This window comes from Lissotriton vulgaris, unplaced genomic scaffold (genome assembly GCF_964263255.1).
Source record: "Lissotriton vulgaris unplaced genomic scaffold, aLisVul1.2 SCAFFOLD_301, whole genome shotgun sequence".
Lineage (NCBI taxonomy): Eukaryota > Metazoa > Chordata > Amphibia > Caudata > Salamandridae > Lissotriton > Lissotriton vulgaris.
Genome location: NW_028244321.1, coordinates 1,600,001 through 1,625,614, shown reverse-complemented (window position 1 = coordinate 1,625,614; position 25,614 = coordinate 1,600,001). Strand labels below are relative to the sequence as shown.

The 25,614-nt window shown below is 45.0% G+C and overlaps 6 non-coding genes across 6 annotated transcripts; all 6 read right to left on the bottom strand.

The window, feature by feature from the left end:
• Positions 1 to 273: 273 nt before the first annotated feature.
• Positions 274 to 345, bottom strand: TRNAH-GUG (transfer RNA histidin (anticodon GUG)). Its single transcript has one exon. It is a non-coding gene; the product is annotated as a tRNA-His (tRNA).
• Positions 346 to 1,634: 1,289 nt separating this feature from the next.
• Positions 1,635 to 1,716, bottom strand: TRNAS-AGA (transfer RNA serine (anticodon AGA)). Its single transcript has one exon. It is a non-coding gene; the product is annotated as a tRNA-Ser (tRNA).
• A 14,743-nt stretch (positions 1,717 to 16,459) lies between these two features.
• Positions 16,460 to 16,541, bottom strand: TRNAS-AGA (transfer RNA serine (anticodon AGA)). Its single transcript has one exon. It is a non-coding gene; the product is annotated as a tRNA-Ser (tRNA).
• Positions 16,542 to 18,040: 1,499 nt separating this feature from the next.
• TRNAH-GUG (transfer RNA histidin (anticodon GUG)) lies at positions 18,041 to 18,112 on the bottom strand. The gene has a single exon. It is a non-coding gene; the product is annotated as a tRNA-His (tRNA).
• A 1,289-nt stretch (positions 18,113 to 19,401) lies between these two features.
• TRNAS-AGA (transfer RNA serine (anticodon AGA)) lies at positions 19,402 to 19,483 on the bottom strand. Its single transcript has one exon. It is a non-coding gene; the product is annotated as a tRNA-Ser (tRNA).
• A 2,857-nt stretch (positions 19,484 to 22,340) lies between these two features.
• Positions 22,341 to 22,422, bottom strand: TRNAS-AGA (transfer RNA serine (anticodon AGA)). Its single transcript has one exon. It is a non-coding gene; the product is annotated as a tRNA-Ser (tRNA).
• Between the last annotated feature and the right edge of the window lie 3,192 nt (positions 22,423 to 25,614).

The following is a 25,614-nucleotide window of genomic DNA, read 5'->3' as shown; positions in this document are numbered from 1 at the left end:
AGGTCACTCAACTGCAACTGCATTCATCTGCATTCTGATTGGCCTGGGGGAGAGCTCCGCTCCCCTTACCGCAAATATGTTCAAGAACGATAATTTATGTCAGTAAGTACAGTATACCTACATCTTATAATCATGTGTGTTTAAATAATCTGTCGTTAGATCGTTTAAATATTGAAAAGGATCTGTTTTTAATATACATTTTACAAAAACAACTGGTACATTTGGGAATTCTGTAAAGGAAAAACCCAGCTGCCTTGACATTGCCAACCACAATGCCGTGACTCGGATTCGAACCGAGGTTGCTGCGGCCACAACGCAGAGTACTAACCACTATACGATCATGGCGAGCTACTTGGGCTCAATAACGTACAGTGACATGAAGAAATTATAATTCGGAACACTCAGGGCTACTCCTGTGATAGGCTGAATGTGTTCACTGCTTCCTCATTCCTTATACAAAGGCTTTATCTCCTCAGTGGTTGATAGGCTGAAACCGTTTCCTGGCCGCCTGCTTGTGAACTGGCAGGAGTCAAAGATCACACATACACTGGTGGGCCTTTGATGGGACACCAATGCAGAGAAACACACCTGGCGCAGATATTCTATTCTGTTTATTAGACCTGCATCTCCCCTGTACCTCCTCAAGCCATCTATATGTGAAGCAAGAAAGAGTTAAGGAACGGTCCATCTACACTTTTATTGGGAGGATGCTGCCGTGAGCTCCTCCCAGCTATCACACAAACAGCAGTAAAGCAAGATAAGTACACAGTTAGGGGGGACTGCATGGTTAGGTTTTTGAGGAATTATTGAAACTGACCTCAGTGACCCATAATCAGAGCTGTGGCTAATGACTGCATGCCTAATTATGATGAAGCAAGCACCATTGGCTCGTAGGGGCCCCACAACACACTTTTCTTAGCTCATTGAATTAAAGTATAAACTTCTGCCATGTGTGAGTGGTAAAGGCTTGTTAATTTTGTTGCTTTTCAAATTCACGTCTGACAACAAGACGAAGGAACATTGGGGCATCAGACGCTTTGGAAAGTAGCCACCAACCGCAGAGAAAGAGAGAAAGAGGGAAAAGACAGTATGAGGTGTGGAGAAAACAGCAGCATGTACAAGGAGCTCAAATGAGTTTAATGGCGCCTAAATAGAGCACGTAAAGGAACAGTTACAAATCTAAGAAAAGGGAAAGAAAAGACTAGGAAAAAACACAGAAAGAGCTTGTAGATGAAATTCTCTTCCAGGAACAGCAGGTTAAGAGAAATTACACAGGGAGCAGTTAAGCTTGTAACACGGGGGAGAATAGAAAAGAAAATGCAGTTTTATGAAGTGTGTTTGCCTAATCCAGCTAGCACTTTTATTTTATTTCTCTATTTGCTTCTTTTATTGGTAAAGTAAGTTTCAAGTGCATGCACAGGTATGACCGAGAGAGCCAGGGTATAATAATTTGAAGCGTTTGCACCAGCGCTAATGAAGGACGAGAGTTATAGCAAAGATATGAAAGGGGGAGCGATAATAAATATGTGATATGGCAATAGTGACACCAAAATAAGCCACCTATTTATAAAACTGACATGGAAGAAATACTAAAGGTTAACTTCTGAAATTGTAGCCGATGTTAAAAAGATTCTCATTGTCGGCAGGATTCGAACCTGCGCGGGGAGACCCCAATGGATTTCTAGTCCATCGCCTTAACCACTCGGCCACAACAACTGACTGCAAGGTGTGGGCACATAATCTGTATGCAAGTTTTCAAGGTGTCCCACAGCAAATTCCTGATATTCTGCAATGCACTTTTTAAAAATAAGGTTTTTTTCAGCAGGCACATTCTCTCCTAAAAACAAAAATTGCATGCGTATATCTCTAGTTTGGAATACCATAGGTTTGCATGCATACTCTCATGGGTCACTCAAGTTTTTTGGACCCTATTGCACTCTGTTTTCGTGCTGCTTTTAGTATATGTCCCATGTTAAAGAAGTCTACCGTCTTTGAGTATTTGAGGCTCCTTTGTAAGTGCTTTATATTTTTTCCTTGAAGAGCTATATAATAAAGGGGTCCGGGAAGGATTGCATTTATGGAAGATAAAAGAAGGCCCACTTGTCTCACCAAATGCTGTAGAGAAACCTGATGTTTTACTCATGTTATCCTTAGTTCGTTTTTGTTAGACCTTGCATTCTTAAGGTGGTCCCAACCCCACCTTATTGCTTTTCACCTCCGCATTTTGCTGTATCTTTTTGTTGGCCTTAGGACTCTGATCACTTTATCGCTACTAATCAGTGCTGAAGTGCACGTGCTTCTTCCCTAATCATGTGTATAATTGGAGTATACCTGACTGACAGATTTAATTTACTTGAAAGCCCCTTGCAAAGTGGTATACCATATACCCAGGGACTGATTGTGCCGCCCAAAGAAATAGCATTTCAAACCTGTCTCAAGCCTGCTACTGCAGTGCCTGTGCTGCAGTGTACTGCCACTTCGACTTGGCATTTAAAACTACTTGCCAAGCCTTAAACTCCAATTTTATTACATATCAGTAACCCCTAAGGTAGGCCCTAGGTAGTCCTAGGGGCATCATGCTATGTAAGTAAAAGGTAAGACATGTACTGTGGTAGTTTGTATGTCCTAGTAGTATCAAACAGTCTATTACATTTTTCACTACTGTGAGGTCTGCCCCTCTCATAGGTTAGCATTGGGTATTCCCTTATACTTTTTGGGGGGTAATTCCATATCAGAGAGGAGAAGCTTTATTTATTTATTGATAAATCCTATCTACTGGTGAGGTTGGATTTAATCTTACTATTGTATAAATGCCATTTTTAGAGAGTGAGCATTTCTCTGCACTTACTGCTCTATTTGCATTGAAACCTGTCTTCGATTGACGTCTGGATTGGGCTGCGAGACAGCTACATATGTGCATTCCCTGTAGACAGCCACAACACAGGTCACTCAACTGCAACTGCATTCATCTACATTCTGATTGGCCTGGGGGAGAGCTCCGCTCCCCTTACCGCAAATATGTTCAAGAACGATAATTTATGTCAGTAAGTACAGTATACCTACATCTTATAATCATGTGTGTTTAAATAATTTGTTGTTAGATCGTTTAAATATTGAAAAGGATCTGTTTTTAATAGACATTTTACAAAAACAACTGGTACATTTGGGAATTCTGTAAAGGAAAAACCCAACTGCCGTGACATTGCCAACCACAATGCCGTGACTCGGATTCGAACCGAGGTTGCTGCGGCCACAACGCAGAGTACTAACCACTATGCGATCACGGCGAGCTACTTGGGCTCAATAACGTACAGTGACATGAAGAAATTATAATTCGGAACACTCAGGGCTACTCCTGTGATAGGCTGAATGTGTTCATTGCTTCCTCATTCCTTATACAAAGGCCTTATCTCCTCAGTGGTTGATAGGCTGAAACCGTTTCCTGGCCGCCTGCTTGTGAACTGGCAGGAGTCAAAGATCACACATACACTGGTGGGCCTGTGATGGGACACCAATGCAGAGAAACACACCTGGCGCAGATATTCTATTCTGTTTATTAGACCTGCATCTCCCCTGTACCTCCTCAAGCCATCTGTATGTGAAGCAAGAAAGAGTTAAGGAACGGTCCATCTACACTTTTCTTGGGAGGATGCTGCCGTGAGCTCCTCCCAGCTAATCACACAAACAGCAGTAAAGCAAGATGACTACACAGTTAAGGGGGACTGCATGGTTAGGTTTTTGAGGAATGATTGAAACTGACCTCAGTGACCCATAATCAGAGCTGTGGCTAATGACTGCATGCCTAATTATGATGAAGCAAGCACCATGGCTCGTAGGGGCTGTAGGAAGGTACATCCTGACTATGGTTGCCCCCAACTTTTTGCCCTGTGTTTTAGCTGGTTTTGGACATAGTCGACCTGGGACCCTGCCAATCGGGACCCCAGGCCTACTGCTCTCTCTTTAAAATGGATTCCATGTACCCTAGGTACATTTCCAATTGGTACTGGGCCACCTTATCAGACCCTGTAACTCAGGGCATAGGTGTACCCAGGGCTGCCAGGGGCTGCAGCATGTATTATGCCACCCCTGGCTGGCCTCCTAAATTTGACACAACTGGCTGCATGACAGCTGGGGCAAAGTTGTGTAATCACCCTTTGCTGTAGGTGTAGTATACCTATACCTAACCCTAAAATGGACACACAGATTCCTATCAGTCACTCCTATGGCAGGCCTTGACAATCCTGAAGGCAGAGTGCTTGGAATCGTGTGAGATGGTGCTCTGGCATGAGCTGAGCCTGTCTGCAGCTTGCGGAACCAAGTCCTAATAGCTGTTCCATGATATCGCATACCATATACTCTTAAGTGCATTATAATCCTCGCGGTTAAATGCCAACTTTGGTATGGCTTTATCAAAACATGTCGAGTAAGGTGTCATACGAATTGGAATACTAACCCCTCGCCAATTCTGGCGACGGGGTTAGCATTCCACCCTTCTAGAGGGACACGACATGTATGTAACTTTGAACCCCGGTTAAAGTTAACTAAAGCCTCAGCTCCACAAAATGGATGCTGCCACCACAGACACGAGTCTGACCTCCTGCTGCTGGGAGTCCTTCCAGCGAGGGAGGCTTGGACAAAGGGTTTCCTGTCCGGGGCAGTGCTAGCACCATCCCAGACAGGGTTTTGTGTATCCTGGGTAGGCAGGGCTTTTCAGGAAGGTGACTGCTGAGTGGCACCCCGGTGCTCACTACGTATAGGCCAGTCAGAACCAGTTCCAGGGGCACACCAGCCCCTGGCCTGGGGAAGTCCGGCAGGGGAGAGGGGTGTAACCACCCCCCTCCTAGTCCCACCCATAGGCAGGACCTAGTCACCGGGTCAGCCCCCTTTTCTAGTATAAAGATGGGAGCGGGCCCCCTGTTCAAATTAGATCATCTTTGGAATCAAGACACGACTTTCTGCGAAAGGACTTCAAGATTTCTTCATCAAGATTCTCCCTTGTGGCTAAGGAGTAGTCACCCTGCATCCGCAGGCACCATCCTAAAGAGCACTGCGGTCTGCTGCAAGTCCTTCATCACGAATCCGACGACCCAGCTCGACGAGACCCGGCTTCCCTGGCACCTCTGACCTCTACTCACCTCTACAGCAAAGCTGAGAACCGTGAGTGCGACGAGACCTCGAGGGACCGACGATCGCCAAGACTGCACGACATCTTTACAACAAGCCCACCGTGTCCTCCACTGGTGAGTGCTTTGGGGTCCAAGAAGCCCCGACCCTGCGCAGCTCCAGCACCCAAGGTCAGCCTCCCTGCATCTCCACGATCTGCGTGGGGCCCTTCTGCTGTTTGCTGTGCACCGCGTTGTTTGGCTACTAGCCGGCTGGCTTGTGGCCTTCTGAACGACGCCCGACGACATCACTGCTGCTGGTCTGGTTGCTCCAGACTGGCCCTTGCTTCCTTCTTGAAAAGACGCACCCCGGACCCTCCTGGTCCACTCCAGACGCCATTTTAGGTCCACCGCGTGGGCTTGAATTTGCCAAGGCTTTGTTGCCCAATCCTGGGTCCAGCGACGCCGACAGCTTCTATCTTCGTGGGATAGCTCGATCCTCCTTCCTGGTCGCCGACAACGCCTCCTGGTCCGTGAGATCTTCGAGCACAGCGTCACCCACTCACCTAATCGAGGTGGCTACCATCCGGTGCCCTCCTGGTGCCCACTGACTACTGGCTAGTAGTCTCGAACTTGGTCCCCTCTGCTTTCAGGTGTCATCTTCCATCGATCCAGGCTTGGATCCACCGAACTTTCTTCACTGGTCGCCTGCCAGCAACTTCTTTCTTCCAGGCTCCTGGTCCGTCAACGAGGATTCCCGACGTCTTTTGAGTCCTATGCAGCTGCAGCCCCTGGGCTAGGTAACTTCGGCATTTCGGTGCCCCAGCATAGCCTCACTATCCAAGGGTCAGAATCTACTTTCGTTTTCTCCCTACCAGGTCGGGTTCGCCCGAGAACACTAACTTTGCAATTTCTAGCTACCATAGACTTTGTCCCGCATCTCGCGTGAGAGTGCACACACTGCACCCGAGTCCCCTGGGTCTCCCAGAAGTAATCTAACGATTCTATAGTCAAGTCCTAGCGATTCCAAAGCCTATTAGTACTGTACTTACCTGCTAGTAATTTCGCATTCCACTTTTCAAGTATATGGTTTTCCGTGCCCCTCGGGCATTTGTATATACTGTGCTAACTTAAGTATTTTTGTAAGAGTTTTGGTTTGTGCTTAGTACCCTGTCCTCATAAAGAGTACAGGGCTGTTGTGATTCTTAATAAATAACTGTTTATTTTCATAACACTTGTGTGGTGTCCTTTCACTTGGTGTTCAAGGGGTATATGTGTGGTATAACAGCTGGCTTAACACGCCCTCTCGAGTCTTTAGCCTTAGACTGCTCGTATCCACGCTACTAGGATAGCTGGTCTATAAGGTTGACTTACAACCAATCATCAATACTCGTAATTTGCCTCATCCTATTTAGACTTTATTCTAGTTACACTCCCGTTGTATGACAATGTACAAGAATTTAAGATAGGCGACAGAGCCCAGAGCGACCACTTGCCGCTAGAAGCCAACTTAGCATTAAACTGTAAGAACGAAGCAACCGAAATCAGAAGTATGTGCACAGAACATACTACCGACTACAAACGTTTACGATGTAAGATCTCGGACATAGAAACTCTCACAAACAGTGCAAAAACAATAATACAAGTAATACACAATACGACCGACAACCCCATTACCTTATGGGAAAAATTTACAACGGTACTAGGAGAAAAACATGCCAAAAGGAAGAAAGACCAAAAAGGGAACACCACTAGGCATATGTTTGGTAAAGTAACAACAGTAGAAACAAAAAATATCAAGTTCGAAATAAAGAAGATCCTCAAACAGTTCCGGCAAGATCCAAACAATCCGGAAATCCAACTGCAGTTACGCAGGTCAAAGGCACTGCTACAAAAGAAAACTTGGCAAAGGAAGCGGGAACTAAACGAAGACCTATGGGCAAAAATTCTACACAACTCAAAACAGAAGAATAGCTCTAGCTTTTGGAAGATGATTCACAGGCTCCAACACCCAGACCACAAAGGTATTACCTCTGAAATACCGGAATCAGTCTGGGCCAACTACTTAACAACTCACTTTAACACAACTGACCCCGCAAAAAAGAAAGCCGGAGGGACAAATTCGGAAGAGGGAGCTTCCCGCCAACCGGGAAAAAATGACACACCCGCCTATAAAGAAAACCAAGCATCAAACATGAAAACAACTGGGCCCTGTATCCTAGCAGAGAACGAAGCCGGCCCCAAGATAGTCGTTTCTAGTAAAACAGAACCCGGACAATCGGCCCAAGAAACAACAGACACAATCCTCAAACAAATCTCAAAGGGAAAACTCGAGGGGGCGCCAGGACCAAACGGGATCCCTCCAATATTATACAAACAGGACCCGGCCTTTTGGTGCTCCACACTGATCCCAATATTCTATGAAGCAAGGGAAATAGGAAAAATACCAGCATCTTGGAGAGGGTCGATAATAAGCCCAATCTATAAAAAAGACGCAAGGATCGACCCAAGCAGTTACCGGTTGATTGCCCTGATAGATGTAGAAGCGAAGTACTATGCAAGCCTCATTTTGAAGGATCTAACAACATGGGCAACAAAAGAGAACATCATCCCAGTCACTCAGACGGGCTTTCGGACGGGCCAGGGAACTTTAACCAACATCATGGCACTAACCCTACTGTCCGACGCAGCAAAAACGGCAAAAAGCTCTCTGTTCGTGTGTTTCATTGACTACAGTGCCGCATTCGACCATGTAGACCGACATAAACTATGGCGGAAACTGAGCTCATGGGGAATCCCCGGCCCCCTTCTACAGCAGCTGGAATTGCTGCACACCGATACATGGGTCCAAATAAAACTGGGATCTGGCACACATCTTTCGAGGAAAATAAAGACCAGCAAAGGCCTAAAGCAGGGCTGCGTCCTAGCGCCAACACTGTTCAACCTCTTCCTCGCTGATCTTCCTGAAGAGTTAGAAACAGTTACATCACACGCACCCCGGTTAGGAAATATCACGCTCTCAAATCTGCTTTACGCAGATGACCTGGTCCTTATCAGCCGGTCTCCTATCGGCCTTCAAAACCTTCTAGATAAAACAAACACATTTTCCAAAGCAAACTCCTTAACAATAAACCTGGACAAAACTAAGGTCATGCCAATGAACTATAATAAAAAACAGAAGCCCGCATGGTACCTGGATAAACAAAGACTGGAACTGGTAGCCTCATATAAATATCTAGGAGTTACAATAGAGGGCAATGGCTCCTCCAAGCACCAACTAGACGCCATCTGTAGGAAGGGCTTGACTTTTCAACTATCAATAAGGCCCTTGCAGAAAGTCCTTCCCGACAGGACATTAGCGCCACTTCTACAGGTAATAAAAGCTCGCCTACTGCCAATGCTCTCCTATGGCAGCGAATCAATGCGGGGTAAAGATGCAAGCACTTTGGACAAAACTATCAGCCGTGCATACAGGGCAATTTTCCATCTCCCTAAAAACTCCTCGCCTGCTCAAATTCGTCTTGAATTCGGACTATTGAAACAATCTGTGGAGAGGAAAGGACAATATGTAAAAAGTTGGCGCAAAATCAAAGAATCGGAGCAAGGATCGTTAAATGCGAACTTATGGACAGAGCTTCACGCCAAAGAAATCTCCCCAGCAAGGGCATACCTAACAAATTCATTGGAGAGCCTAGGATTAAACATGCTTTGGGAAACAAGGACGGACTTTGGGACTTTCAAGAAAACTGTGACAAAGGTCACAAAACTGGTCTCTTCACTCGAGGACAGAGCCACCCTGACCAGGAGAGCACACGGATGGGTAGTGCTCGAAGGGTATGGAGCCATAAAGCCACAAGAATACCTATCAAGGGGACTTACACAAAAAATAAAAAGCAAGTTCTTAAATATGCGCTTAGGCAACATACCCATAGCACATCACCTGGAACCTTGGAAAAGGCCTGATCCATCAAACGCATGTCGCCTTTGTCAATCCGCAAAGGAGGATCTTATACATATTATATGCATCTGTAAAGCTTTAGTGGATGTAAGGCGGTCAATGCTCCGGCCACTATGGAACCAGAAGGGTGTAAGATCATGCAGGCAAGCAGTAATGCTCTGCTTCAACCCCAACGAGACCCAGCTAAACTGTAGAACAGTTAAATATTTTGAAATAGTGGCCAAAAAATTAAATGAAACAGTATAAGGACGCGAACAACCAACCGCACTGGGATAAAGGCAGTCTTCTCAAACGACCCTTAACAAAACTATGAAGATTACTGAGCGAAAATTAATTAAATCAGGGGAATAGAGATCCTGCAACTGCCTTATAACTACAAGAACTCCAACTAAAAAATAGCAGTGATCAATAGGAAGACCCACTACCTGACTATAGACTCTTTGAGATTTTATTAAAGTGTAACATCTTTTTGCCAGGAAAAGTTTTACATAGTCAAAAGACTTTTAATTTCTATTTTTAATTTTTGTGTAAAATTGTGAGTTTTTATTAACTGTGCAATAAACAAATACTAAATACCAATCATCAATAAGGGTTGCTGGACTGATACATAGTGTTCACTAGAATAGTGAGCACTGCATATCAGGCCACCTTCTCACATTGGTGGCAGCGGTGGGATTTGAGCTTGCTGTTGTTTTGCCACACGTATCCTAAGAATATCTTGTTGAAAGATCACATAAGTACTGTTAGTACATATAACTAAGCTTAGAATACTCTGAGTTCTACTGAACCAGCTGTTGTAGCTCCTCAAGGCTTAGCACACCTTGGCTGCAACTCTTAGCAAGGGATCAGTAGGCAAACACATAGTGTAGGTAGGTGCATCACTTACACCACACTAGAATCAGCAAGTCAGACAAAGGAGGAAACTCTGAGTATCCCCTTGTGTCAGTGGACCCTCCACAGGTCCTTACTTCAAAATATGCTGCTCTTAGCTTCCATGAGATGAGACAAGTGTGTACTCTTCAGAAACTAAAACAGGGGTCTAACCCCACCACTTCCTTTCTGATTGGTCTCTTAGAGGCTTATGATGCCAGTAGGGCTGGTAACCCAGACCCTTCTAATCCAGAAGGAAGTTTGCCCTCCTTACAGGGACCCTTTGATAGCCAGGAACATCCCCTCCAGGAAGCAGATGATGCTGAGGATGAGGATGAGGACCAGTTGTCAGGGGATGAGGCAGATAAGGGACAGGTAGAAGTCAGTAGACTAACCAGGTCCAACTTAAGCAGACATGAGCTTGGTACTAGGGGACCCCTGGGCCCACTCTCAGGTCAGCTTAACATTGGGAATGGGCGAGTTAGGTCTCTATCAAGAGGCTCTAACAGATCCTTTCGAACCAATGGCTCTCTCAACTCTTCTCACAGAGGGATGTCTTCCCCTAAGAGGAGAGTGTATGAAGCTGAAGAAAGGGCAATCAAACTGAGGATTGAAAGGGAAGAACTTGCCCTGGCCAAAGAGAGACTTGCCCTTGCTAGAGAGCAAGAATTATGTGGGCTACAGCCCACTGGTGGCAGCAATAAACCTAGCAATAGGGAAAGGAGTTTTGATACAAAGCACCTGAATAAGATAGTGCCCCCCTTTAAAGAAGGGGATGACATCCACAAATGGATTACTGCTTTGGAGAGAGCCTGCACTGTGCAGGGTGTTCCCCAAAGTCAGTGGGCAGCTATCTTGTGGCTCTCCTTTGATGGTAAAGGTAGAGATAAGCTCCTCACCACAAGGGTGGAGGATGCTAACAATTACAAAATCTTGAAGAATACACTGGTTGATGGGTTTGGTTTAACCACTGAACAATACAGGATGCTGTTCAGAGACACCCAGAAAACTCAGTCTCAAGATTGGACTGACTTTGTTGATTGTGCCACTAAGGCTTTTGAAGGCTGGCTACTGGGTAGTAAGGTTACTGATTTTAAAGGATTGTATAATCTAATTATGAGGGAGCAAATCTTAAATAATTGTCAGAACCAGTTATTACATCAGCACCTGGTAGACTCTGAGTTGACCTCTCCACAGGAATTGGGTAAGAGGGCAGACAAATGGGTCAGAACCAGGGTTAGGCCTAAAAACCAGGGTGGTGACCAGAAAAAGGAATCAACCAAGCCTCAAGAGAAGGGTGGGGATAAATCCACAGAGAAGACTTCCCAAGGGCCCCAAAACTCCAACAAGGGTGGTGGGTCCCAGAACACTCCTTCAGAACAGAAGAAACCTTATTGCCATACCTGTAAACAGGTGGGTCATTACAAAAGTGATGCCAGTTGCCCTAAAAATGGTAATAAGGGAAATATACCCCCAGGTAATACTCCTAAACCTCCTGTTACCACTAGTGGTAATCCCCCAGGTGGTGGGAGTGCCCCCAAGAATGTGGTGGGCATTACTTTGGGCAATCAGGAGGACTATGGCCTAGCCAGGTTCCCTGACCACACTCTTGTCTGTGAGACTGGCATGGGGTTTGCCAACTTCACTACTGGACCCCACATTTTGGGAAAGTATAGACAAGAAGTTTTATTGAATGGTCAGAAAGTTGAGGCATTCAGAGACACAGGGGCCAGCCTCACCATGGTGAGTGACCATCTGGTCCCCTCTGCTCAACTGACCCCTGGTTTTACTTATCAGGTGACAGACATTCATGGAGTGAAGAGAAGGCATCCCATGGCAGTAGTCAAGCTCAGCTGGGGTAATGTCACAGGGCCCATGAGAGTGGCAGTGACAGATAACCTACCTGTAGATTGCTTACTGGGGAATGACCTGGAACTCTCAGCATGGGCTGAGGTGGAACAAGAAACTCACTCCAGAATGATAGGCCTATCCAGACAGGTTAGTGGGGCAGTAATAGCTACAGCCCCAGTCCAAGCACCATTCCTCCCTGAAAAGGTTGGAAGGGCAGGGGTAGCCACTGCCCAGGCTCAGACAGACTTTCCAGAGCAGGATAGGAGGACTGTGACAGTCACAGCCCAAACACAAACTGAGTGCCCTCCTGAAAAGGTTGGCAAGGTTGAAATGGTCTCAGCCTCCACTCAAACAGATAGTGAGGTTGTGAAGCCTGAAACAATGGATCACTCCACTCAAACAGAGAGCATTGAGGAGGAAGAAGAGTCTTCCCCCTCCCAGACACAAGGTGAGAGCCAGCCTCCTCAGGGAACTGACTCTACCCCTGTTGAAGGAACTGCCCCAGAGGTAGTCAGGCCTAGCCTGGCAGAGCCCCTGATGGCAGTGGACCCTTCCCAGGTGGGACCCAGTCTGGAGCAGGTAACCTGCCCCTCTCTACCCTGCCTCAGTCAGCCCAGGGCTGAAGAGATCAGGGAGGCCAGTGGTGGACCCCAAAGGGCCCCCTGTCCAAAAGAACCCCTTAATTAGCAGATTAGGATCACTGAAGCTGGTAAACCTAGCCAAGTGAAAATAGAACAGACTCCTGAGGGATCCCCCTTAAAAGTAGTTAGGGAACTCCCACAGCTGGACACTGTTGGGCACAGCCAAACATGGGGCCTAAAAACCCCAGACCTGACCTGTCCCTCCAGTAAGCCAAACAGAGGGACTCAGCCTCCAGCTTTAGGTAGCCAGAGGCTGACCCTGAGAGCTCAGTGTATTTCAGCTAAAGAAAGAAAGGCACACATGATGATTTGTGATTGGAGGAAGTTGAGCCCAAAGGTAGAGGAGCCTCACTTCAGTACTCCACCCCAGCATCAGCCTTCTTCTTTCCCAAGACACACCAAAGGCAGAGATTCCCTATGGTGGAGACCCTCAGATACACTTAGGGTGAGGGGTTGCCTAGTGGACCATGACACAGGGGGAAACCAAGCCAGAGCTGGTCCTTCCTTATATGGCCACTTAGGTAATAGAGGCTTACCTGGACAAGGATAGCCTTATCTCCTTTCGTTTGGGGGGGGGGTTGTGTAGGAAGGTACATCCTGACTATGGTTGCCCCCAACTTTTTGGCCTGTTTTTTAGCTGGTTTTGGACATAGTCGACCTGGGACCCTGCCAATCAGGACCCCAGGCCTACTGCTCTCTCTTTAAAATGGATTCCATGTACCCTAGGTACATTTCCAATTGGTACTGGGCCACCTTATCAGACCCTGTAACTCAGGGCATAGGTGTACCCAGGGCTGCCAGGGGCTGCAGCATGTATTATGCCACCCCTGGCTGGCCTCCTAAATTTGACACAACTGGCTGCATGACAGCTGGGGCAAAGTCGTGTAATCACCCTTTGCTGTAGGTGTAGTATACCTATACCTAACCCTAAAATGGACACACAGATTCCTATCAGTCACTCCTATGGCAGGCCTTGACAATCCTGAAGGCAGAGTGCTTGGAATCGTGTGAGATGGTGCTCTGGCATGAGCTGAGCCCGTCTGCAGCTTGCGGAACCAAGTCCTAATAGCTGTTCCATGATATCGCATACCATATACTCTTAAGTGCATTATAATCCTCGCGGTTAAATGCCAACTTTGGTATTGCTTTATCAAAACATGTCGAGTAAGGTGTCATACGAATTGGAATACTAACCCCTCGCCAATTCTGGCGACGGGGTTAGCATTCCACCCTTCTAGAGGGACACGACATGTATGTAACTGTGAACCCCGGTTAAAGTTAACTAAAGCCTCAGCTCCACAAAATGGATGCTGCCACCACAGACACGAGTCTGACCTCCTGCTGCTGGGAGTCCTTCCAGCGAGGGAGGCTTGGACAAAGGGTTTCCTGTCCGGGGCGGTGCTAGCACCATCCGAAACAGGGTTTTGTGTATCCTGGGTAGGCAGGGCTTTTCAGGAAGGTGACTGCTGAGTGGCACCCCGGTGCTCACTACGCATAGGCCAGTCAGAACCAGTTCCAGGGGCACACCAGCCCCTGGCCTGGGGAAGTCCGGCAGGGGAGAGGGGTGTAACCACCCCCCTCCTAGTCCCACCCATAGGCAGGACCTAGTCACCGGGTCAGCCCCCTTTTCTAGTATAAAGATGGGAGCGGGCCCCCTGTTCAAATTAGATCATCTTTGGAATCAAGACACGACTTTCTGCGAAAGGACTTCAAAATTTCTTCATCAAGATTCTCCCTTGTGGCTAAGGAGTAGTCACCCTGCATCCGCAGGCACCATCCTAAAGAGCACTGCGGTCTGCTGCAAGTCCTTCATCACAAATCCGACGACCCAGCTCGACGAGACCCGGCTTCCCTGGCACCTCTGACCTCTACTCACTTCTACAGCAAAGCTGAGAACCGTGAGTGCGACGAGACCTCGAGGGACCGACGATCGCCAAGACTGCACGACATCTTTACAACAAGCCCACCGTGTCCTCCACTGGTGAGTGCTTTGGGGTCCGAGAAGCCCCAACCCTGCGCAGCTCCAGCACCCAAGGTCAGCCTCCCTGCATCTCCACGATCTGCGTGGGGCCCTTCTGCTGTTTGCTGTGCACCGCGTTGTTTGGCTACTAGCCGGCTGGCTTGTGGCCTTCTGAACGACGCCCGACGACATCACTGCTGCTGGTCTGGTTGCTCCAGACTGGCCCTTGCTTCCTTCTTGAAGAGAGGCACCCCGGACCCTCCTGGTCCACTCCAGATGCCATTTTAGGTCCACCGCGTGGGCTTGAATTTGCCAAGGCTTTGTTGCCCAATCCTGGGTCCAGCGACGCCGACAGCTTCTATCTTCGTGGGACAGCTCGATCCTCCTTCCTGGTCGCTGACAACGCCTCCTGGTCCGTGAGATCTTCGAGCACAGCGTCCCCCACTCACCTAATCGAGGTGGCTACCATCCGGTGCCCTCCTGGTGCCCACTGACTACTGGCTAGTAGTCTCGAACTTGGTCCCCTCTGCTTTCAGGTGTCATCTTCCATCGATCCAGGCTTGGATCCACCGAACTTTCTTCACTGGTCGCCTGCCAGCAACTTCTTTCTTCCAGGCTCCTGGTCCGTCAACGAGGATTCCCGACGTCTTTTGAGTCCTATGCAGCTGCAGCCCCAGGGCTAGGTAACTTCGGCATTTCGGTGCCCCAGCATAGCCTCACTATCCAAGGGTCAGAATCTACTTTTGTTTTCTCCCTACCAGGTCGGGTTCGCCCGAGAACACTAACTTTGCAATTTCTAGCTACCATAGACTTTGTCCCTCATCTCGCGTGAGAGTGCACACACTGCACCCGAGTCCCCTGGGTCTCCCAGAAGTAATCTAACGATTCTATAGTCAAGTCCTAGCGATTCCAAAGCCTATTAGTACTGTACTTACCTGCTAGTAATTTCGCATTCCACTTTTCAAGTATATGGTTTTCCGTGCCCCTCGGGCATTTGTATATACTGTGCTAACTTAAGTATTTTTGTAAGAGTTTTGGTTTGTGCTTAGTACCCTGTCCTCATAAAGAGTACAGGGCTGTTGTGATTCTTAATAAATAACTGTTTATTTTCATAACACTTGTGTGGTGTCCTTTCACTTGGTGTTCAAGGGGTATATGTGTGGTATAATAGCTGGCTTAACACGCCCTCTCGAGTCTTTAGCCTTAGACTGCTCGTATCCACGCTACTAGGATAGCTGGTCTATAAGGTTGTCTTACAACCAATCATCAATAAGGGTTGCTGGACTGATACATAGTGTTCACTAGAATAGTGAGCACTGCATATCAGGCCACCTTCTCACAGGGGCCCCACAACACACTTTTCTTAGCTCATTGAATTAAAGTATAAACTTCTGCCATGTGTGAGTGGTAAAGGCTTGTTAATTTTGTTGCTTTTCAAATTCACGTCTGACAACAAGACGAAGGAACATTGGGGCATCAGACGCTTTGGAAAGTAGCCACCAACCGCAGAGAAAGAGAGAAAAGACAGTATGAGGTGTGGAGAAAACAGCAGCAGGTACAAGGAGCTCAAATGAGATTAATGGCGCCTAAATAGAGCACGTAAAGGAACAGTTACAAATCTAAGAAAAGGGAAAGAAAAGACTAGGAAAAAACACAGAAAGAGCTTGTAGATGAAATTCTCTTCCAGGAACAGCAGGTTAAGAGAAATTACACAGGGAGCAGTTAAGCTTGTAACACGGGGGAGAATAGAAAAGAAAATGCAGTTTTATGAAGTGTGTTTGCCTAATCCAGCTAGCACTTTTTTTATTTTATTTCTCTATTTGCTTCTTTTATTGGTAAAGTAAGTTTCAAATGCATGCACAGGTATGACCGAGAGAGCCAGGGTATAATAATTTGAAGCGTTTGCACCAGCGCTAATGAAGGACGAGAGTTATAGCAAAGATATGAAAGGGGGAGCGATAATAAATATGTGATATGGCAATAGTGACACCAAAATAAGCCACCTATTTATAAAACTGACATGGAAGAAATACTAAAGGTTAATTTCTGAAATTGTAGCCGATGTTAAAAAGATTCTCGTTGTCGGCAGGATTCGAACCTGCGCGGGGAGACCCCAATGGATTTCTAGTCCATCGCCTTAACCACTCGGCCACAACAACTGACTGCAAGGTGTGTGCACATAATCTGTATGCAAGTTTTCAAGGTGTCCCACAGCAAATTCCTGATATTCTGCAATGCACTTTTTAAAAATAATGTTTTTTTCAGCAGGCACATTCTCTCCTAAAAACAAAAATTGCATGCGTATATCTCTAGTTTGGAATACCATAGGCTTGCATGCATACTCTCATGGGTCACTCAAGTTTTTTGGACCCTATTGCACTCTGTTTTCGTGCTGCTTTTAGTATATGTCCCATATTAAAGAAGTCTACCATCTTTGAGTATTTGAGGCTCCTTTGTAAGTGCTTTATATTTTTTCCTTGAAGAGCTATATAATAAAGGGGTCCGGGAAGGATTGCATTTATGGAAGATAAAAGAAGGCCCACTTGTCTCACCAAATGCTGTAGAGAAACCTGATGTTTTACTCATGTTATCCTTAGTTCGTTTTTGTTAGACCTTGCATTCTTAAGGTGGTCCCAACCCCACCTTATTGCTTTGCACCTCCGCATTTTGCTGTATCTTTTTGTTGGCTTTAGGACTCTGATCACTTTATCGCTACTAATCAGTGCTGAAGTGCACGTGCTTCTTCCCTAATCATGTGTATAATTGGAGTATACCTGACTGACAGATTTAATTTACTTGAAAGCCCCTTGTAAAGTGGTATACCATATACCCAGGGACTGATTGTGCCGCCCAAAGAAATAGCATTTCAAACCTGTCTGAAGCCTGCTACTGCAGTGCCTGTGCTGCAGTGTACTGCCACTTCGACTTGGCATTTAAAACTACTTGCCAAGCCTTAAACTCCAATTTTATTACATATCAGTAACCCCTAAGGTAGGCCCTAGGTAGTCCTAGGGGCATCATGCTATGTAAGTAAAAGGTAAGACATGTACTGTGGTAGTTTGTATGTCCTAGTAGTATCAAACAGTCTATTACATTTTTCACTACTGTGAGGTCTGCCCCTCTCATAGGTTAGCATTGGGTATTCCCTTATACTTTTTGGGGGGTAATTCCATATCAGAGAGGAGAAGCTTTATTTATTTATTGATAAATCCTATCTACTGGTGAGGTTGGATTTAATCTTACTATTGTATAAATGCCATTTTTAGAGAGTGAGCATTTCTCTGCACTTACTGCTCTATTTGCATTGAAACCTGTCTTCGATTGACGTCTGGATTCGGCTGCGAGACAGCTACATATGTGCATTCCCTGTAGACAGCCACAACACAGGTCACTCAACTGCAACTGCATTCATCTGCATTCTGATTGGCCTGGGGGAGAGCTCCGCTCCCCTTACCGCAAATATGTTCAAGAACGATAATTATTGTCAGTAAGTACAGTATACCTACATCTTATAATCATGTGTGTTTAAATAATTTGTTGTTAGATCGTTTAAATATTGAAAAGGATCTGTTTTTAATAGACATTTTACAAAAACAACTGGTACATTTGGGAATTCTGTAAAGGAAAAACCCAACTGCCGTGACATTGCCAACCACAATGCCGTGACTCGGATTCGAACCGAGGTTACTGCGGCCACAACGCAGAGTACTAACCACTATACGATCACGGCGAGCTACTTGGGCTCAATAACGTACAGTGACATGAAGAAATTATAATTCGGAACACTCAGGGCTACTCCTGTGATAGGCTGAATGTGTTCATTGCTTCCTCATTCCTTATACAAAGGCTTTATCTCCTCAGTGGTTGATAGGCTGAAACCGTTTCCTGGCCGCCTGCTTGTGAACTGGCAGGAGTCAAAGATCACACATACACTGGTGGGCCTGTGATGGGACACCAATGCAGAGAAACACACCTGGCGCAGATATTCTATTCTGTTTATTAGACCTGCATCTCCCCTGTACCTCCTCAAGCCATCTGTATGTGAAGCAAGAAAGAGTTAAGGAACGGTCCATCTACACTTTTATTGGGAGGATGCTGCCGTGAGCTCCTCCCAGCTAATCACACAAACAGCAGTAAAGCAAGATGACTACACAGTTAGGGGGGACTGCATGGTTAGGTTTTTGAGGAATTATTGAAACTGACCTCAGTGACCCATAATCAGAGCTGTGGCTAATGACTGCATGCCTAATTATGATGAAGCAAGCACCATGGCTCGTAGGGGCCCCACAACACACTTTTCTTAGCTCATTGAATTAAAGTATAAACTTCTGCCATGTGTGAGTGGTAAAGGCTCGTTAATTTTGTTGCTTTTCAAATTCACGTCTGACAACAAGACGAAGGAACATTGGGGCATCAGACGCTTTGGAAAGTAGCCACCAACCGCAGAGAAAGAGAGAAAGAGGGAAAAGACAGTATGAGGTGTGGAGAAAACAGCAGCAGGTACAAGGAGCTCAAATGAGATTAATGGCGCCTAAATAGAGCACGTAAAGGAACAGTTACAAATCTAAGAAAAGGGAAAGAAAAGACTAGGAAAAAACACAGAAAGAGCTTGTAGATGAAATTCGCTTCCAGGAAAAGCAGGTTAAGAGAAATTACACAGGGAGCAGTTAAGCTTGTAACACGGGGGAGAATAGAAAAGAAAATGCAGTTTTATGAAGTGTGTTTGCCTAATCCAGCTAGCACTTTTATTTTATTTCTCTATTTGCTTCTTTTATAGGTAAAGTAAGTTTCAAGTGCATGCACAGGTATGACCGAGAGAGCCAGGGTATAATAATTTGAAGCGTTTGCACCAGCGCTAATGAAGGACGAGAGTTATAGCAAAGATATGAAAGGGGGAGCGATAATAAATATGTGATATGGCAATAGTGACACCAAAATAAGCCACCTATTTATAAAACTGACATGGAAGAAATACTAAAGGTTAACTTCTGAAATTGTAGCCGATGTTAAAAAGATTCTCGTTGTCGGCAGGATTCGAACCTGCGCGGGGAGACCCCAATGGATTTCTAGTCCATCACCTTAACCACTCGGCCACAACAACTGACTGTAAGGTGTGTGCACATAATCTGTATGCAAGTTTTCAAGGTGTCCCACAGCAAATTCCTGATATTCTGCAATGCACTTTTTAAAAATAATGTTTTTTTCAGCAGGCACATTCTCTCCTAAAAACAAAAATTGCATGCGTATATCTCTAGTTTGGAATACCATAGGCTTGCAGGCATACTCTCATGGGTCACTCAAGTTTTTTGGACCCTATTGCACTCTGTTTTTGTGCTGCTTTTATATGGCCCATATTACAGAAGTCTACCATCTTTGAGTATTTGAGGCTCCTTTGTAAGTGCTTTATATTTTTTCCTTGAAGAGCTATATAATAAAGGGGTCCGGGAAGGATTGCATTTATGGAAGATAAAAGAAGGCCCACTTGTCTCACCAAATGCTGTAGAGAAACCTGATGTTTTACTCATGTTATCCTTAGTTCGTTTTTGTTAGATCTTGCATTCTTAAGGTGGTCCCAACCCCACCTTATTGCTTTTCACCTCCGCATTTTGCTGTATCTTTTTGTTGGCCTTAGGACTCTGATCACTTTATCGCTACTAATCAGTGCTGAAGTGCACGTGCTTCTTCCCTAATCATGTGTATAATTGGAGTATACCTGACTGACAGATTTAATTTACTTGAAAGCCCCTTGTAAAGTGGTATACCATATACCCAGGGACTGATTGTGCCGCCCAAAGAAATAGCATTTCAAACCTGTCTCAAGCCTGCTACTGCAGTGCCTGTGCTGCAGTGCACTGCCACTTCGACTTGGCATTTAAAACTACTTGCCAAGCCTTAAACTCCAATTTTATTACATATCAGTAACCCCTAAGGTAGGCCCTAGGTAGTCCTAGGGGCATCATGCTATGTAAGTAAAAGGTAAGACATGTACTGTGGTAGTTTGTATGTCCTAGTAGTATCAAACAGTCTATTACATTTTTCACTACTGTGAGGTCTGCCCCTCTCATAGGTTAGCATTGGGTATTCCCTTATACTTTTTGGGGGGTAATTCCTTATCAGAGAGGAGAAGCTTTATTTATTTATTGATAAATCCTATCTACTGGTGAGGTTGGATTTAATCTTACTATTGTATAAATGCCATTTTTAGAGAGTGAGCATTTCTCTGCACTTACTGCTCTATTTGCATTGAAACCTGTCTTCGATTGACGTCTGGATTGGGCTGCGAGACAGCTACATATGTGCATTCCCTATAGACAGCCACAACACAGGTCACTCAACTGCAACTGCATTCATCTGCATTCTGATTGGCCTGGGGGAGAGCTCCGCTCCCCTTACCGCAAATATGTTCAAGAACGATAATTTATGTCAGTAAGTACAGTATACCTACATCTTATAATCATGTGTGTTTAAATAATTTGTCGTTAGATCGTTTAAATATTGAAAAGGATCTGTTTTTGATAGACATTTTACAAAAACAACTGGTACATTTGGGAATTCTGTAAAGGAAAAACCCAACTGCAGTGACATTGCCAACCACAATGCCGTGACTCAGATTCTAACCGAGGTTGCTGCGGCCACAACGCAGAGTACTAACCACTATACGATCACGGCGAGCTACTTGGGCTCAATAACGTACAGTGACATGAAGAAATTATAATTCGGAACACTCAGGGCTACTCCTGTGATAGGCTGAATGTGTTCATTGCTTCCTCATTCCTCATACAAAGGCTTTATCTCCTCAGTGGTTGATAGGCTGAAACCGTTTCCTGGCCGCCTGCTTGTGAACTGGCAGGAGTCAAAGATCACACATACACTGGTGGGCCTGTGATGGGACACCAATGCAGAGAAACACACCCGGCGCAGATATTCTATTCTGTTTATTAGACCTGCATCTCCCCTGTACCTCCTCAAGCCATCTGTATGTGAAACAAGAAAGAATTAAGGAACGGTCCATCTACACTTTTATTGGGAGGATGCTGCCGTGAGCTCCTCCCAGCTAATCACACAAACAGCAGTAAAGCAAGATGACTACACAGTTAGGGGGGACTGCATGGTTAGGTTTTTGAGGAATTATTGAAACTGACCTCATTGACCCATAATCAGAGCTGTGGCTAATGACTGCATGCCTAATTATGATGAAGCAAGCACCATGGCTCGTAGGGGCCCCACAACACACTTTTCTTAGCTCATTGAATTAAAGTATAAACTTCTGCCATGTGTGAGTGGTAAAGGCTTGTTAATTTTGCTGCTTTTCAAATTCACGTCTGACAACAAGACGAAGGAACATTGGGGCATCAGACGCTTTGGAAAGTAGCCACCAATCGCAGAGAAAGAGAGAAAGAGGGAAAAGACAGTATGAGGTGTGGAGAAAACAGCAGCAGGTACAAGGAGCTCAAATGAGATTAATGGCGCCTCAGTAGAGCACGTAAAGGAACAGTTACAAATCTAAGAAAAGGGAAAGAAAAGACTAGGAAAAAACACAGAAAGAGCTTGTAGATGAAATTCTCTTCCAGGAACAGCAGGTTAGGAGAAATTACACAGGGAGCAGTTAAGCTTGTAACACGGGGGAGAATAGAAAAGAAAATGCAGTTTTATGAAGTGTGTTTGCCTAATCCAGCTAGCACTTTTATTTTATTTCTCTATTTGCTTCTTTTATTGGTAAAGTAAGTTTCAAGTGCATGCACAGGTATGACCGAGAGAGCCAGGGTATAATAATTTGAAGCGTTTGCACCAGCGCTAATGAAGGACGAGAGTTATAGCAAAGATATGAAAGGGGGAGCGATAATAAATATGTGATATGGCAATAGTGACACCAAAATAAGCCACCTATTTATAAAACTGACATGGAAGAAATACTAAAGGTTAACTTCTGAAATTGTAGCCGATGTTAAAAAGATTCGCGTTGTCGGCAGGATTCGAACCTGCGCGGGCAGACCCCAATGGATTTCTAGTCCATCGCCTTAACCACTCGGCCACAACAACTGACTGCAAGGTGTGTGCACATAATCTGTATGCAAGTTTTCAAGGTGTCCCACAGCAAATTCCTGATATTCTGCAATGCACTTTTAAAAAATAATGTTTTTTTCAGCAGGCACATTCTCTCCTAAAAACAAAAATTGCATGCATCTATCTCTAGTTTGGAATACCATAGGCTTGCATGCATACTCTCATGGGTCACTCAAGTTTTTTGGACCCTATTGCACTCTGTTTTCGTGCTGCTTTTAGTACATGGCCCATATTACAGAAGTCTACCATCTTTGAGAATTGAGGCTCCTTTGTAAGTGCTTTATATTTATTCCTGGAAGAGCTATATAATAAAGGGGTCCAGGAAGGATGGCATTTATGGAAGATAAAAGAAGGCCCACTTGTCTCACCAAATGCTGTAGAGAAACCTGATGTTTTACTCATGTTATCCTTAGTTCGTTTTTGTTAGACCTTGCATTCTTAAGGTGGTCCCAACCCCACCTTATTGCTTTTCACCTCCGCATTTTGCTGTATCTTTTTGTTGGCCTTAGGACTCTGATCACTTTATCGCTACTAATCAGTGCTGAAGTGCACGTGCTTCTTCCCTAATCATGTGTATAATTGGAGTATACCTGACTGACAGATTTAATTTACTTGAAAGCCCCTTGTAAAGTGGTATACCATATACCCAGGGACTGATTGTGCCGCCCAAAGAAATAGCATTTCAAACCTGTCTCAAGCCTGCTACTGCAGTGCCTGTGCTGCAGTGTACTGCCACTTCGACTTGGCATTTAAAACTACTTGCCAAGCCTTAAACTCCAATTTTATTACATATCAGTAACCCCTAAGGTAGGCCCTAGGTAGTCCTAGGGGCATCATGCTATGTAAGTAAAAGGTAAGACATGTACTGTGGTAGTTTGTATGTCCTAGTAGTATCAAACAGTCTATTACATTTTTCACTACTGTGAGGTCTGCCCCTCTCATAGGTTAGCATTGGGTATTCCCTTATACTTTTTGGGGGGTAATTCCATATCAGAGAGGAGAAGCTTTATTTATTTATTGATAAATCCTATCTACTGGTGAGGTTGGATTTAATCTTACTATTGTATAAATGCCATTTTTAGAGAGTGAGCATTTCTCTGCACTTACTGCTCTATTTGCATTGAAACCTGTCTTCGATTGACGTCTGGATTGGGCTGCGGGACAGCTACATATGTGCATTCCCTGTAGACAGCCACAACACAGGTCACTCAACTGCAACTGCATTCATCTGCATTCTGATTGGCCTGGGGGAGAGCTCCGCTCCCCTTTCCGCAAATATGTTCAAGAACGATAATTTATGTCAGTAAGTACAGTATACCTACATCTTATAATCATGTGTGTTTAAATAATTTGTCGTTAGATCGTTTAAATATTGAAAAGGATCTGTTTTTAATAGACATTTTACAAAAAAAACTGGTACATTTGGGAATTCTGTAAAGGAAAAACCCAACTGCCGTGACATTGCCAACCACAATGCCGTGATTCGGATTCGAACCGAGGTTGCTGCGGCCACAACGCAGAGTACTAACCACTATACGATCACGGCGAGCTACTTGGGCTCAATAACGTACAGTGACATGAAGAAATTATAATTCGGAACACTCAGGGCTACTCCTGTGATAGGTTGAATGTGTTCATTGCTTCCTCATTCCTTATACAAAGGCTTTATCTCCTCAGTGGTTGATAGGCTGAAACCGTTTCCTGGCCGCCTGCTTGTGAACTGGCAGGAGTCAAAGATCACACATACACTGGTGGGCCTGTGATGGGACACCAATGCAGAGAAACACACCTGGCGCAGATATTCTATTCTGTTTATTAGACCTGCATCTCCCCTGTACCTCCTCAAGCCATCTGTATGTGAAGCAAGAAAGAGTTAAGGAACGGTCCATCTACACTTTTATTGGGAGGATGCTGCCGTGAGCTCCTCCCAGCTAATCACACAAACAGCAGTAAAGCAAGATAACTACACAGTTAGGGGGGACTGCATGGTTAGGTTTTTGAGGAATTATTGAAACTGACCTCAGTGACCCATAATCAGAGCTGTGGCAAATGACTGCATGCCTAATTATGATGAAGCAAGCACCATGGCTCGTAGGGGCCCCACAACACACTTTTCTTAGCTCATTGAATTAAAGTATAAACTTCTGCCATGTGTGAGTGGTAAAGGCTTGTTAATTTTGTTGCTTTTCAAATTCACGTCTGACAACAAGACGAAGGAACATTGGGGCATCAGACGCTTTGGAAAGTAGCCACCAACCGCAGAGAAAGAGAGAAAGAGGGAAAAGACAGTATGAGGTGTGGAGAAAACAGCAGCAGGTACAAGGAGCTCAAATGAGATTAATGGCGCCTCAGTAGAGCACGTAAGGGAACAGTTACAAATCTAAGAAAAGGGAAAGAAAAGACTAGGAAAAAACACAGAAAGAGCTTGTAGATGAAATTCTCTTTCAGGAACAGCAGGTTAGGAGAAATTACACAGGGAGCAGTTAAGCTTGTAACACGGGGGAGAATAGAAAAGAAAATGCAGTTTTATGAAGTGTGTTTGCCTAATCCAGCTAGCACTTTTATTTTATTTCTCTATTTGCTTCTTTTATTGGTAAAGTAAGTTTCAAGTGCATGCACAGGTATGACCGAGAGAGCCAGGGTATAATAATTTGAAGCGTTTGCACCAGCGCTAATGAAGGACGAGAGTTATAGCAAAGATATGAAAGGGGGAGCGATAATAAATATGTGATATGGCAATAGTGACACCAAAATAAGCCACCTATTTATAAAACTGACATGGAAGAAATACTAAAGGTTAACTTCTGAAATTGTAGCCGATGTTAAAAAGATTCTCGTTGTCGGCAGGATTCGAACCTGCGCAGGGAGACCCCAATGGATTTCTAGTTCATCGCCTTAACCACTCGGCCACAACAACTGACTGCAAGGTGTGTGCACATAATCTGTATGCAAGTTTTCAAAGTGTCCCACAGCAAATTCCTGATATTCTGCAATGCACTTTTTAAAAATAAGGTTTTTTTCAGCAGGCACATTCTCTCCTAAAAACAAAAATTGCATGCGTATATCTCTAGTTTGGAATACCATAGGCTTGCATGCATACTCTCATGGGTCACTCAAGTTTTTTGGACCCTATTGCACTCTGTTTTCGTGCTGCTTTTAGTATATGGC